Source organism: Seriola dumerili, unplaced genomic scaffold (assembly GCF_002260705.1).
Source record: "Seriola dumerili isolate Sdu_G_001 unplaced genomic scaffold, Sdu_1.0 BDQW01000674.1, whole genome shotgun sequence".
Taxonomy (NCBI): domain Eukaryota; kingdom Metazoa; phylum Chordata; class Actinopteri; order Carangiformes; family Carangidae; genus Seriola; species Seriola dumerili.
In genome coordinates, this window is record NW_019174929.1 from 220,855 (window position 1) to 237,609 (window position 16,755).

Consider the following 16,755-nt stretch of genomic DNA (forward strand, 5'->3'; position numbering starts at 1 on the left):
ATTGTGTATCTAAGTTCTCTCTGTACCGGAGAGTGCAGCAGTTTAAACTGTTGTACCATGAGTTTCTTCTTTCACACTACAAAGACGGGACAAGTTGCAAACGATGATAGCCGTTTTAGCGTGTGTGTGTGTGTGTGTGTGTGTGTGCGTGTGCGTGTGCGTGTGCGTGTGCGTGTGCGTGTGCGTGTACGTGTACGTGTGTGCGTGTGTGTGTCTGTGTGTTTGAGGGAAAGAAAGACAGTATGTGTGTTGGAGGGGCTGCTTGTGACTGGTACAAGGGTGTCAGGAGCAGATGCAAATGAGCAGAGAGCAGCAGTGTAAAACCAAATCAGAGAAAATGAGTGGGAGAGGAAGTGAGAGAGGATGAGGGAGTGTGTGGAGTTCACAGCCTGGGCTACTTTCACACCTGCAGCCACTGAGCTTGTTTTACACTCAAATACACACGCACACACACACACACATAGTACACATTCGCTCTCTCTCTCTCTCTGTCTCTCTCTCTCTCTCACACACACACACACACCAGATGACAACCTCATGACACGGCAACAACACACCACAGCATGCCACTTCTGTATCCACTCAATCACAGTCTTGCTAATCACATGCAAATTAATATCCCGTTGTCCTCAGGTCACATCCATCACGTTAACAACAACATCCACCACTTTGCTTGACTTCCTCACTATTCCTATGATAATCCAGATAAAGTATGAAAGCTTTTATGCTTTATACATGGAATCCAGCTCCTACTTCTGTCCGGCCTTGAAAGGTTTTCTTTTGGCATCGTAGCACTTTTGATCAAACGCTTAAGCAAATGACCAAAATTGGTGAATATTTTTTAATTTGAAATTATTCATCAGAGCCTATATTTCCTACTTCTCATATAACATACCCGGTTTTAATCATGATGTTTTGGTTTTATGTCCTGTGGGGTGGAAACTTTGTGCATCTTTTTAATGAAATGAGTGCAGAAAAACGAACAGCCATCTGCTTTTCTATTTACTAAACATTCTGGGAAAATCTGTCCTCAAACTCAGGGATTGGATTGCTCCAGAGCATAATGCAAACATATCTTTTTGATCCTAGATTGAAATTTGATTGAAATTGTAAGTATAAAGTGTACCTTTGAATTAAAGCAATTATTATTCCTTTGTGTCTGACATCAAAAGTACCTCCGAGTGAATTGACAGTGTTCCTGTAAGCTTCAGGAAAATGATTGATGCGCTTGAGTTAGTCACAGTGACTTGCATCACAGTCTTTGAGATTTAATTTCATTTGAATACATCCATAATCATTATCACCATTTTGAAAGGAAGCTATTACAACCATTTGCTGAGACTTCAAAATGTTTTACAACAGGCCCGAAACATCAAATATGAGCATAGCTGAATAGTCTTTAAATGCACTCATTAAGGCAATTGAATAATGTTGTGGTGTAGTGATCAGAAAGCAGCTTGTGTTCAACGACGGGTTAAATTATGAGGTGTGCTACCTTGAATACAGATTCCTTTTTAGTTTCTTGTATGTTTTGTCAGTAGTTTTGCCACATGTAACATATATTACTTCACACTCACTATTAAAAACACTTGAAAAAGGTCGCTCCAGGAACTTTATCAAAGAAGGCTGTCTGAGGGCTATAGACAGTAAAAAAGAGTAAAATGAATAGCATTGTGCTCTTTATCATGAGAGACTCAGATTTATATCCGAGCCAATCAGTTTTGTAAAAATGGTAGATTAATGTCTGACTGATTGGAGATTAAATACGCATTCAGATAGGAATCAAATATTTCCATACCCATCAGAAAAATCTACAAGCTAAAAACCTTGATGACCCCCTGGACCGTTAGGACTATGTCTTTACTAGAGACTCCCCTCGTGCTTCACCACCTTGTACATGTAATGTATGTTGTAATGCAAACCTGGTATTTGGAATATAGCTTATAAATTAGCGCTCCATCAACATACATTGGGTGACGCTCACTCACCTAATGTTCCTATAAAAATGTTTTTCTAACTGCAACAGTCAAAAATATTTTTCCCTTTTGTAAATAAGAGATTTTTTAGCAATTTTAACAACTTTTGAAATGATGTGGTAATTAGAGGTTTTTGTTCATAAAGATTAACACACACGAGACATCGACACTGAACAATGGTTTATATACTGCTATGATGTATATTCAAAGTTAAATACAAATACAAAATGTGACAAAAGAGAGAATATTTATATTTATATATCTATACAAATATGCAAATATGCTGCTTATAAGCTTGCTCTGTATTCTCAATCTTTTACCTTAATCACATGCAGAAAAATGCTCCTGAAAAAGCATCCTTGGCAAACAGCACTTTTGTGTCAGGAATTCTTTGCCTCTGTTGGACTAATGCCATGTTTTAGAGTTGAAACAATTATATGATTAATTGAACGGTAAAATATTTTTACAACCAATAAATAGCTACAGTCATTTTTCAAACCAAAATTCCTAACATCTCTGGTTCCATCGTTTAAAAATGTTTATGTTTTACCTTGGCCTATTTGAGTTTCAGACAGTTGGTTGCATAAGACAGGCAATTTGAATATGTCACCTGAGGCTGTGGAAAACTATCATGGGCATTTTTACATACTGTATGACATGCTATAGACAAAATGATTAATCTTTAATCAAAATAATTATTAGTGACTAAATAATTTTGTGACGTAATGCATGGAAGGCCTCAGTCATGTCAACTGTAAAATCTCCCGACCAGAAGAAAATATCAGTTTGGGGAAGTGAATGAATAACACTCACAGCTCGCACCACCATTGGGAGGTTCCTGAGCAAGACACTTAATCCACAGCTGCTTTCGTGGAGCTGCTCAGTGGTCAGCAGTGTAAGACTGCGGTTGAACAAGGCACTTCCCTGTATAAGACTGGTTATTGCCAAAAAAGGGGATACTCAGTGAACCTACCCTTGGTAAATCAATTGATCTGCAACCTAATAAAAAAAATCCTGTTTACATCTAAATACTCAGTGCATCAGTAAAAGGCTGTAACTGGCAGATATTTACTAAATAACTGTTCCAATGGGTAGTGTATTTAAAAGAAAAAGAGAGACAGAAAAGAAAGTTTCCATCATATCCTCACAGTACCTCTCACACTCAAGGATTATTTGCTTTTGAAATTATTTTTCAAATACTTAATGATGAGTTGACCCATCCCACCTATGAACCTTTTCTGACCTCCAACCGTAGCTGCAGATATACCTCATTATGTAAAAGAGACAGAAAGATTCTCATAACTTCAGCAGTAAATAGAAGAGGCTATTCATTAGAACATAAGAAATATCTGACCATTAACCTTTTTCATATATATAGTTTAGTAATTTTAGCCCTTCAGCCCAGTGAAAAATCATATAGTTTTGGAGTTGTTCTCGAATGTATACACTATATTGATATTCAGGCAGGAAGAGAATTCAATATGTCATTCCCAAACATTTCCTCCGGAGAATCACTCCTTTCTCTATAATTTCCATAGAAATTTTGTGTGCAAATGCGGTAATAGACACATTTATAACATCAAAAGGATTCAATTTTCTTTTCAATCACATAACAGTATGAATAGCTTCTTCCATTGAATCTAACAACGAGAAGCCATTACCACATGCTAAAGGATGGGTTGCCGCCACTTGCTTTTATGAAAGTGTGTCAAACTATTTTTCATGTCTCACATTTGTTCTAACCAAACGTGGCCTGTCAAACAGGTTTATTTCTAATTTGTCAGGCAGAGGTCATTTTTATTTTCAACTGGTATGTGCAATCATCAGTGATGCATATATAGACTGTATGTACATGATACATCTTTTAATTCCGACTTTTATTTTAGTCTCTTTAATACATTAACTCCTCTCCTAAAGAGTTCACAAAGTACTGTGATGACAACTAGAATCAGCTAATTGCAGCTGGTAAATTATTTGGAAATGATGACATGCAAAGCAAGACTGTGATTGCTACACACTGAGCATTTTTCTGGCTGGGGATGTGGCCAGTGTGTTCAAATAGATGGGTGATAAAAGCAAATATTTTCACCTCAATCGTGTAATGGCTCCGTTTGGAGCACTTTGTAGAAAAGGTTTGCAGTAAATGGCTGGAAAGGGGCGAGTTCCTCATCTTTCAAGCATATTGTAGCTGGACCATTCCGCTCAGGCTTTTTGTGCTGCTGCACTGGAATCAATTCACATGAAGCAATTCAACTGTATGATCAACATATAAAAAAGAAACGACAGGAAAAAAAATATATAAACTGCAGACTCAACTGGTTCACTTCAAACTACTAACGTTACTACTTTAGTAATTATGGAAATTTATAAGGCAAAATCTACAATTATATATTTCCCCCCTTTTCTGTTATATTAAGTATAATGATAAACATCTGTAAATTACTCAGATCCATCATTCTCATGTGAATTACAATGATCTATGCCGCAGAAGATATAAGCATGAGTATCAGTAAACTTCTTATCTTCATTAACTTAATGATAAATGCTTTGCCAGTTATTTATTTGTCACCATCACATAAAACCAAATATTTTGCTTTTTTTATGCAGTTAAAACAATATAACCAAACAACTGAAGGACAATCAGACAAGTTCTGTACAGGCTCCCATTTACATTCTTACACCTGACCAGTAGTTAATTTCTCAACATTTAACATTATTTCATTTGGAAAATAGAGTGTGCTTCAACATAGCAGATGTAATCACCCCTACAGGTTTGTCCATAAGTGTTTTGAAGCATTTACTGAAGCCATATAATCTGATCTATGATATGACAGGTCACTTCCAATCAAACAAACACATCTCCTTAAACTGAATTTTGTTTTTACTGATACTGAAATTTTTATTCCACAAGAAGTGCAAGAAAAGAAAAAGAAAGAAGTGAAAAATGCACTGACTACTCAGTATATTATGGAATGCCAGCCAGCATCTATCAGCATCCTCCCCTGTCACACCAAGTGACCTAAAAGTGTATGTTTCAGGGTGCATGCCTGGCACAGCGGCAAATACTAATCCACCACAGTGATCCAAGTTTCCATCAGCAGTAACTTGGCTTAAATGAACACAGTGTTTGCAGGTAGGAAGCTGCTGGGACAATGCATATCGACCAACATCACTATAAATGAGTCAGTGTAAGCCAAGTGGCAAAGTTTCAACTGTTGTCCCTCTGCCATGACATTGTTGCTGCACTAGCAGCTCTTACTGGTTTCTCTCCGGATGAAGCGCCTTAGCGACAGGTGCAAACAAGCAGCTAGCACCATGTGTGCTAAAGACACATGCCAGTCTCTCTGTGCCGAGGTCAATAATAGATTTGGTGAGCCCAGTGGAATTAAAGTAGCCACAATATCTTCCTCTTGGTCCAGAACTTTCCAATATTACAGTATCGGATTTCAGAAACCCTTTGATACTACACATTATATTGCCAAAATGTCAAAAGGACAACTGCACTGAAGTGAGCAAAGGTGTCACCACTGAAAATACAATTCTTTAGAATCATAATCATCTAATCTGTTGGCATGAGGATTAAAAAAGTGGAGGGTGTATACACCAACCACCTGCTCCATGTAGATTCAGTGTTTTGTGTCTGTGAGCATTAGCGTGGGGACGCTGTCGGCCTCTGTCAAGTTAGCCCATCTCAAGCTGATGTAACAGTTGTAGATTTCAAATCTAACTTTGATTTTAAGATAAGCGCGTACATATATAGATTTTTTTTTTTCATATTTCTTCTGTTTAAATTGGCATATTTATTCAATGTGGCTATTTATTCCATGGCTCAAAACAAGTCCATATCCATGAGTATGGATTCTATGAATTCTACAGAGAATTGGTTGGATAAGGGAATATCATTGTATCCCAATTATACAGTTGGAGCCAATTTACTCATTTATTTATGCGTCCCAGTGTGGCTTGGATACGAAGTCTCCTTTATCCCCTGTGGAAGTCCCTGCTTAGATATTATTCTTGGCTATTCTTTTTTCGATCAAACAAGTCATTGAATAAGAAAAAATGTCTCAGTGCATTGATGTAGTGCAACACAACCTAAAGACAGACTGTGATTGAATTTATGGATGTTTTATGTGAGCAATGAGGTTTTCCTAATTGCATGAAACATCTCAATATACAGACGCAATGCTGAGGGACTTGAGCCTTCCAACTGAAGCATGGAACCACGATCTGCTGAGAGCCAATCTGAGAAACAGCTGCACTTGTCAGATATACTTAAAAGTGACTATATCCTTTGTGAAAGATAAAGCTTGCAGATGGTAATGAATTATGAGTGTGACAGAGGGAAATACCAACGGCACAGCCAACTCAGTACTCCAAGTTGTTGTATCTATCTAATTAAATGTCACTGTAATGGCAGTGAAACCATAACTGCAATAAAAAATGCAGGCTAATGAGTACTGAAATGTGTGACATTGTTCTACCTGTTACTGAATATTGTTAGTATGTTGACATTTGTTTAGCATTATGTTATGTTATGTTATGTTTAGCAGATGTTTTTACACACTCAGGACATTCATACAGATTTTTTTCCATTTGCCAAGACGAGGTTTATGATTTTGCAATAGGAAATGTGTCATTTCCAAGCTACTTTGGTTTGTTCTGCCCCATGAGAGAGGGTTACTAGAGCTGAGGGGAAACATGAATGCCATCGAACCCGACAGTATGTTGACTTTAATTCTCATTGTAGTGACAGGGGAGGTACTTCAGAGTGGATAATTGTATCTTGGGTCTCCTGCATGCTGCTTATTATTCATTCATAGAGAACAGAATGAACTCCTTATAAACGAATAAAAATGCATTTAAGTGTCCATTCTCCTTTCCTAAAATCGCAGCTGCAGCTATCTGCTTTTGTCACTTCCAGTCCTGCGCTCTGCCAGCTCAGCTTTTAAGGCTCTGGCAGGCAGGATGGAGCTTATATTTAACAAAGCTGACAGGCTGGACAGTAATGCAGTTGTCTGGGCTTTTATTTCTTACTTGGGATTGGATTTTGAAAAGCCACAGCACACTAGAGTGAAGTGCTTTCCGACAGGCCCCACATGAAAGTTGAACTGCAGCAGTGCAAACCCGCTACAACAAGACATACAGTAAAAGGCCGACTTCTCTGTCTGAAAGAGGTCTTCAGGTCAAAACTAAATGTGGACAAACTTTTAGAAAGTTTTGGTAATTACTCAATTGATTCTGCATATTTAAACTATGCAATATTTTATGAAGACTTACAGACATTACACTGATTATAATATAATATTTAACAACTGTTGTATAAACCATTCCAACATGCCAAAGACAGGAGGATATTATTAATTACACTGCACAATACAAAGGGTCTTGCACAGAGCAAGCAACACATACAACAGTAGCATTGATTTTAATATTTTTTGAGCTTAATGTTAGAAAGGCTAAAAATGTAAATAAACAAATAAATAAATTCATCTGAATCTGAATCTGAATATGTTACCAAACAAAGTTTATGGCGTGTTCAAAATAGAAGAAGTTCCTTCTGTGGACAGTATGTATGTGTTGATAACATTTTGTAGAAAATTTCCCATTACACTTTAAAACTATATGTCTGCAAATGATATCTTGACCTGATGGTAGTGATAGAGAAAAGGTCAGGAGATAGTATCACTTTGAGGACCACAGATTTCCATAAATGCAGCCAATAATTGTTTGACAAACCTTGCCCTGGGCTGAAGTGTTTGTGTTCTGATGGTGATGACAGACAAAAGGCCAGCCCACCACTAAACCACTGAGACTCCTCCACATCCATATATACAAACTTTAATGACAATGCAAACAGTAGTTAGACAGGCTGACCTGATGACCGACCAACATGATCATCTTTTAGCCTGGAAACCAAACAATAAGTGAGTGTCTGTTTATTCGCTCTCACAGATGGGTCTGGCCTCGCTCCTATCCCAGAAAGATTTACATCTGTCCAGAAACTGGTCGGGCCAATCACAAACCATTTACCCAAAATGGGCCAGGTTTAATATGACGACTGAGACAGGAGCACCGCTGGAGCACCTGCCACTGATGTGAAGAGGTCTGTTGAATCTGCTATCAGGAACGAACTGGACAGGATATTTATACTCCCCTTACAAACTTAGAAATTCCCCTTAGAAATAAATTGCAAGGTTCATGACCCATTTGCAAATGCAAATTGGTCTGGCAATGTCAGTCTAGCCATTTTTAGGCCAAACTAATGATATTTAATTTCATCACAAACAAAAATGTTCCCAAAATAGTCATGCTTTTTGAATATTGACAATTAAATAGGCGTTCTTTTAAGGAGTAGCAGAGCACAGAATCTTAATTCTAATGAATAACATTGTCTTGAATTTCATAGCTTAATCACCACTTGGCTTTTGTCTGTACCTGTAGCATTAGAATTTAGCCTTATCTGTAAACATCCAGCATTCATTAGGGAAATGCTGGAACTTCCTTTTCACTTGCCCTCAAGTGCGCCATCAACCAAACTAATCATCCAAATAACATTAAAACAGTAGTACGCAGTACTCCTAAAAAATGAACCATCTAGACAGATAACTTTTATTAGTTTTTTCGGAATTACATCTGTTATAGCCATTGTAATTCCAAACATGGTAATTTTAATTCAAAACTTCTCAAATTTTCAGATAGAAAGATAAATCTGTATGCCATTTGTTGATACCATTCCCTGTAACCTCTGGTCAGCATTAAATTTTGTTGTATGTGCGCTAATGGAGCCAAACAGCAGGCTTTGAGCTTTACCTCAAAGGGAACCCGGCTGCCAGGCAGCTGGTCCTCATCACATTCACTTATGGGGACACCCGCAAAAGCAAGCCCTGAAAAGATGACAATGTACCACACTACAGCTGGAAACCATCACGATAAAACGTTGAGACTATGGGCCTTCCCTTCGTAGCTAAACCCCGTCTGTGCCCAAGACCGTCTTGGCACAGTCTTTTATTTGCTCATGTAAACGTGTCATTCCCAATTTATTCTTCTCATTTTCAATGGATAAAGGAATTAAACAGACATTTTCTATAACTGAAAGCCCAGTTCATTTGATTTATTCTTTTGATTGATCAGTCATGAAAATACATGTCATTAGATTGATCTTATCCACAAGATAATTTCACTTGCTGCGATTATTTGATTTGACCTGAGGCTACAGTACATCACAGCCCCTTTTTGTGACAAATGTTAAGACTCCATTACAAAAGATACATTCATAACTCCTAGAATGTCCTGCTTTTAAGTCGCTGACCAAAGGAAACGCCTTAAAAGATGCAAGTGCTAGATTTCTAGGGTGAAGGACTGAATATGAGAAAGAAAGAAAAACCAATACAGAAACAAGAAACAGATAATGATCTAATTTTTTTTCCTTTTTTTGGGGGGGGGGGGGCAATGATGAATGAGAATAGCCAACAACAATTGCTTCAATAGGGAAATAGGAAATTACTAAGTATCCTCTGCCTAGTCCATTAATGTGGCTGGGACATGAACCAAGACTTCCTGAATTGACAGGAAGCCATACACATGTTGCCACTGAGTGATGGAGTGTGTACAGGAAAAGGGCGGGGCTGGTGGAAGCTTGTGGACCTGGCATGCCCAGACAAAAACATTGTGTGATGAGCGCTACTAAGTGTGTTTAGAGCCTGGGATGGCCATTCATCCACACCAGTCAGGCCTCCATGGCAGTGATTAGCATTGTCATCCTCATTTCCAGGCCCTCTATGCAGATGGCCCGCATGCTGGAGGTGCCAACATAAGAGTGGCTGTTCTCTCTCACATAATCACTCTCTGGCCTCTGCTCTCATCTGTCCTCTTTATTTCCATAAAAAGTATTCTAGGAGAATTTGTATGGCCGTTTTATGTTCCTTCATTATAGCTCTGGATTATCAAGAATAGACTTGCCAATGCCTGTGCACTGATGAATGTTTCTGTGGTATTAGTGACGCAATTGTGGTGTTTCTTTTGAGATACTCATATTGGCATGGCCAACATTTGATCTTTTTAATCAAGTAAAATCAGTTTTATGCTGCAATGTAAAAACACATAGCTGTAGAAGATGACAGTTTAGCGCAGCAGAGGGAGAGGTCTGATCAGCACACTGCCTGGGGCACTACAGGGCTGCCGTGGGCTCTTCACAGCCTCTGTAGATATACACAGCAATTAGGCCCCACTATGAGGCCTGTGGAGAAGAAAGTACTGCAGACAAACAGGAAATGGCATGTCAGTTTGATACCATATCACCATGCACAAATGTCCAATAAATTCATTTCAAACCTTTGGCAACAACCTTTAACTTGTCTTACACGGCCTTGTTGCGCTCATCTATACTTTTACTCTCTTCCTCTGCTCTCCTCTCCTCACCCCTCCTCTCATCTCAAAGCCAAGATTATAGGCCTAATAATTAAAGCAATTCTGTATGGGCTGGAGAGCTCCAGAGCATCTGTGTGTGTCAGACTCCTGACATGATACAGAGGGACAGCACAACTATTAAATATCCATCATGCCACGCCACATCAGTTCTAATGCAATCAGAAACACATGAGTACATCGGCTAAGTCCCCTTCCATCCACAATGATTAAAGAAGTCTTTAATTTCAAAGACAAGTAAAAAATGCAGGATCATTTTATCAAAAATGTAAATGACCTGTCTCCTTACATGACAATTACCGACGACAGCTAGAGCTCATATGAAAGTCTGTATACTAGTGTGAACAGCAACACGGGGACTACTCCATTCTCTTGATGGCCATTATTCTAATAGGATGTAAGAGTCCCATGCTGTATGCTCTTTTCTCATCCTTTGTTTTCATCGTGCACATTTAAAAGATAAAGGTCTATAGGTTACAGACAAGATTGTCATCTTGCCACTAAAAGACATTTATGTGATGCAATAAGGGCACTGTCTCCCATGATATTAACTGTACTGAACTGTGTTTGCTTTACAAATTGGACAGCACGTGTGTATATTATGTGTGGAATGTGTGGAATATGATTTTTGTTAAAACAAATGAGAAAATCTTTATCTGACCATCATGAGGTTGAAATTTAGATTCAACCTTTTTTAAGGACACTTTGGACTGTGGAACTTCAAGCTATAGACAGTACTTCCTTTTGAGAAACATTTTTCAAGCTTCTCTCTTAATTATCGTTATTAAATTGAAATAGGCTAATTATTTTACTTGTCTTGTCACTGCTTAGATGATAATTATGTAATGTTTTTTTTTGAAGATGCAAATATCCAAAGTAAAATTATAATTTGTGAATAACAATTAGTTCAATTCTGATATTCCCAATTAATGTTCATACTGAGTCTCTTCTTCCTTAGCACCATGCCATACTAGGAACGACATTTTCTATTTTTGGCCAATCTCTAAAAATATTCTGAAAACCAAGTCAGTCAGTTGCAAAACAAGAACATTGTAAAGTCAAACTTGAAATTTTGAGCAATACTGCAACAATATGTGTAGGGATAAAGTGCATAACAGTAATTTTACTTGGCATAAAATGACATTTGAATTTGACAGCAAAGGCGGAAGGATATACGACAGCACAGTTAGTGTGAAGGAACCACTGGGGGATGTCAGAACTGGCTCACATTCAGCGCAGCCCACCACCTCCATTGCTCTCATGTTTATGCAGAGAAAGACTCTTTTGATTCTACAGTGAAGCTTTTGATTTGGTGCTGAGTGTCTGCTGGCAGCCTTTCAACACTGTACTTCAGGTTCAGGCATTTACTAATCAAGCTCAGGTGGGGCAGGGCATGGGCGTGAGTGGGGATGACACAAATGTATGGAGCTGGTAAAAAGGATTATTTGGGAAGCTGCATCACCCTTTTCACTTAAGACAGTTTTCCATGGTCCCTTCGCTTGTCCCTGTGTTACCCCACAACCCACAACCCTTTGCTTGATGTACATGTAAGTGCTGTCTCTGCCAAACAGAGGCACTGGGAGCATTTTGGAAGGCTGATGAATACATTACTTATTCACACAAACTTGATTCAGACATAAACAACTTTAAAGTGCATCTTTTTTGTACAAGAAGATCAGGAAGTGCCTTGTCAACAACTCAAAGCTGTCCTTGATGCAAGTTTCTCCAAAAGTTTCCTGTGAGTTTTAAAAAATAATATTTTTGACAAAAGCTTTACTCAAGGTAATGTCAAGAGCAGAGCTGCAAATATCACTGATGAAGTATTCTCCCATATATTCTGATGGTCTATCAAGTAATTAGTGAAGACTACTTACACTGGATATTAGCTAGATATTATTTTAGCTTCTTAAGCTAACAATCTAACAAGCTTCTTCTGCTTTTCTTGTACAAAAAAAACATCAAATTTATGGTTGTTATTTACAGTTTTGTTTTAAGACTTTTTTGCAACTCATCTGACTGTGCTGTGGTGACATGCCGTGAGTTTTGTTTCTAAAACACACAGCTTGTCAGCGTGTTACGCTAACAAACTAAAACTAGCATGCCACTGATAGTGATCCTTGTAGCTTGGTATTACTAAGGTATGTGGCTGTGTTTGTCGCTTGTGCAGTTCAATGGCTAATGCAGCTTCCCAGACTATTTCATACTAAAAAGCTCCTAAAGCTTTTATAGTTTTTGTTCTATCTTATTGCCGTTTTCTTCTTTTCCCTGTTTCCTTGTTTCTCTTTCCTCCACTTTCAACTTGTGATGTCAATAAAGAGAGTCAGTTTGTGCTTGTTTGTTGTGTAATGGTTCTGTGGATCAAACAAAGCTCTGATACAGAGAATATGAACTAACCATTTTTACTAATTCTGTAAGTTCTCATTCCTAGTCATGAGATACTGTATCTTCATTTAAAGTCTAATAACAAACTACCATGGAGACATGTATTGTTTTGAAGCTGCTCTCCCCCCACTCACAAAAGCATAAAGAAGCATTAGCCGTGCATCTAAGAGTGGGGAGTGCCATATACTATTGATTAGGGTTTTGTAGAAATAAATGGAAACAGTTCCATGTAGCGAAGGGCATGTGGGGTCAAACACAGGGGTACTGTTATTCAGGGGGGGTTCTCAGACTACATAAGCCAGCGCCTCACCTAGAGATCCCCCCAAATGATCTACTGAGCCTGTCAACTACAGGGTGGGGGTGGGGGGTGCCGGGTAGCAAGTCAGTTAACATGACGAGGGAGCCACACAGATAAATCACAATTCACTCAGGGAGCAGTCACACTCAATGACATATTCACTGGCTGGCTCTACAGCTCATTTGATAACGCTCTTGCCACGCCATTCATTTCTCTGAAGGATGAAAGGGAGGCTGAAAATGTCATCAGCTCACTGAGGCAGGGACGCCAGTGACTCAGAATAAAGAGGGAGGGAGGTGCCTCATAATTAATTAAGTTTTTTAACCCTGCTACAGCCAGAGAGACATCGTAGTATTTTCCAGGGGTCTTTCAATTAGACATGCGTTGTAATTAAATGCTGTGTCACAGTGCTGTCCCAGGATAAGTTACTGCCATTCATTATCATGATGGATAGCGCAGTGTAAAAGGAATATTGTTAGGGTCTCTTTAGCAAAGCTGTAGCAATTGCATAATAATAGAAATATCTCTTACTCTTGTCACCTCTCCCCTTCACCATACTGAAACTGTTATATTTCAAACCAGGCCTGCAACTTTCTTGCACGGAATCAGTAAACTTAATCTTAAACAGTTTGACACAAATTTCTGAAACTTCACACATAAGATACATCTACCACATCAAGCAAATTAGTTTTATAAATTATAGCTTTGCACAGATTTCTTCATCCACAGATCCATAAATGAACAGTGGTTATCTCCAGTATTTTTCACAAAATAATTAATTGCTCAAGTGGTACTTAAATGTTGTTGCACAACATAAATAATTGAAATTCACAATGGTTGCTCCTTAGATGTAATACAGTATCATAGATAGCACAATCTTCTTACCCATCCTCTTCTTAAGAGTAAAAAAAATCGAGTGAGAGACACCAAATGAGTGGCTCCCAGGTACCTTTGCCTTACTATGTGGCTCACTGTGAAGTCAGAGAAGCCTGAAAATTTGCCTGTGCAACAGAGGCAAGCCCAAGATACTCATCTTTAGACGTGCCTTCAGGACATGTTGTTGTCGTCGTCTTAACACAACACAACTTTTGTGCTAGATGTACTTTCAAGTCCAGAATGCCCTCCTCACTTCAGAAAATCCCATGGCCTCCATCAGTGTCTCTCTGTACAGCCTAAGATCACACAGGCCGTGTTGTTTCACTTTGTCTAGATGTTGTAGATCACAACAACACTCATTTTTTACAAGTAGCTTCATCGTAGATTATATTTATCCTTTACATAATAGTGAAACTAGTCTTTATTTCTAGTCATTATTTCTTCTGAAGATTTCTTTCTTTCATTTCTTCAGAAACATTTGTTAACATGTATGTACTTTAAGGCTATATGAAACACATATAGGCAGCTTGCTCAGCTTCAAGTAAACGTTTTACATATTTCTTTATGCATATTTTTTATCAGTTTAATCTGATGTATTGTTTTCTCAACATTAAAACTGTGGCAACTGGATGGAACTACAATATCGTGCATACAAAGTTGGTGACAGTGCTTTCACTACCAGCCTGATGTGCTTAATTTTCTGCAGTTTAAGTGAACCAAATGCAGTGATTACTTTTTCTATAATGCCTTTTTTATGTTTGTCTATAATTTTGACTTGGCCAGTGGAGGTAGCAGAGCAATCAACAGACACCATGAGTAAGACACTGACTTGGATAATTCATTCTGTGTTCCTCTTAAGTAGGTCAAAGGAAATTTATATCATAACATAAACATTTGATGTGGCATTAGTAATGGAGACAAAATCCTCTCCAGTCAGCCTTTTCTGTAGTATCTGTAGCGCCTGCCAAACAGTCACTCTAATGCTGTAATAATAGGTTTACTGCTTTAAAGGTAAACTGGACTTTTAATTGTAATCAAAACATGTCGTATGGGGCTTTAAAGCGACAGTTCACACACATTACCATGGAGATAGTTTTGGTTTTGTTCCCAGGTTTTGAGACCCCAATATAAATGAACTGACTTTCCTTTCCTGTCCTTACACAAATAAGGTCAGACAAACAACTCAGAAAGAGCCATCCACAGAGAAATGAGCATTGTATCAGGGGTTCATTGTGTATTTTGTTTGACAATTCAGTGTTTTTCATTTCATAGCCATGAGATTCTGCAAAATACATAAAAACACAAGTCTTCTACAGTCAGAAGTCATAATTACAAAATCACCCCCCACCCCACCCCGCGCTTATGGTGTGCATGTTTTTCCCTGTGTGCATGCTGATACAACATATATAAACAATTTGGGGACCAGCTCATCAAAACACTGCTCTACAGCACAGCTAAAAAATCCACTGGGTACCTTTACTGCCACATGCTATGATTCAGAAAAGCATATACAGTACTTCCCCTCAAAAATTGATTTAACAGTAGCCCTGACCCCTATTTTCATTTATTTTTCTACTGCTTGGTTAAAAAGCACATTGTGAGTGTTTTCTGTCATTGCTCTTTCTTGCTGTCCATCTTCCTGGTTTGATTCTCAGTGAAATTGTCGTATACTATAATAGACTAGGCCATTTGGGGCTCCACACAATGAATGTTGTTGTAATTCCTGCTGTCATGAGGGCAATGAATGTTCCATGTTTTCTTTTTTTCCCTTTTGCTTGTTTCCTACATGTAGACAGCAATTTACATGGAGACATTAATGTAACTGTCATGTTCTATCCAAGAGCGCTGAAGCAGAACTGCTAAAAGACAGCCAAGCCACAGCACTGATGCTCAGGGCACCAAAGATTGAACAGCAATACAGAGTTAATGGAATTAAGTAAAGAATTCCCCCATCCACCAAAGCAGAGACAAGGAAAAAAAGAGAGCAACATTTAAATAAGCTTCGGCTTGGAAATAAATGACAAAAATAAGGAACTCATAAAGCATTTGTGAATTTAATGTGTAGGCTGTGAGATGGTGGAGGGGCTAAGAACAGAGAGTGAAAAAATATAGTGTATCGTATTAACCTTGATAGTGCTGCAGCATCAGCTTTTTGTATGATTTCGCTCCTTGGCTTATTGTTGTCTAAATAAGTGAGTGTGTAGTTATTATGTAAAAGGAATTGCTCGGTTAAGTGTAAGCCTTCCAGCAACACTGCTTCTGCAGTAAGTTGCCATCAGGCTACTCATAATGCTGTTATGCTGTATTCCTGCTGAAATCTGCACTTCATCTGTGGATTATTTTATGTCTGAGAACGAGAGGTGGCAGGGGAGCTTGACAGACTGTAAAAAGGGCTTTGGGAGAAACAGTAGAGAAACAAGGTCTTGTACCTCTGTATAACATGTTCGAAATCTGCCTTATTTTCACCAGGGATCCTGCAAGCACAAGCCAACACTAAATGGAAGGTCAGTGTCGTCTTTTTTTTTCACATCAGTTTACTTCTAGAGTCAACAACCCGACGAGAGAAAAAACCATGCCATGCAGTTGGGGTTCTGAGTTTTGGGGAGATACTGCAGACATTACCCAAAATATTATTAAAAAAGGTTGTTGAGTTTACGTGCTGAAAATGTGTTTGCATCCCAGTCAACCTCCGTACAAAACCGTACATATTCATGTCAGGGAGGGTATACTTTTATTCAGCAAGGTTTATCCCTCATTAAGAATATATATATATATATATATATATATATAGTCACA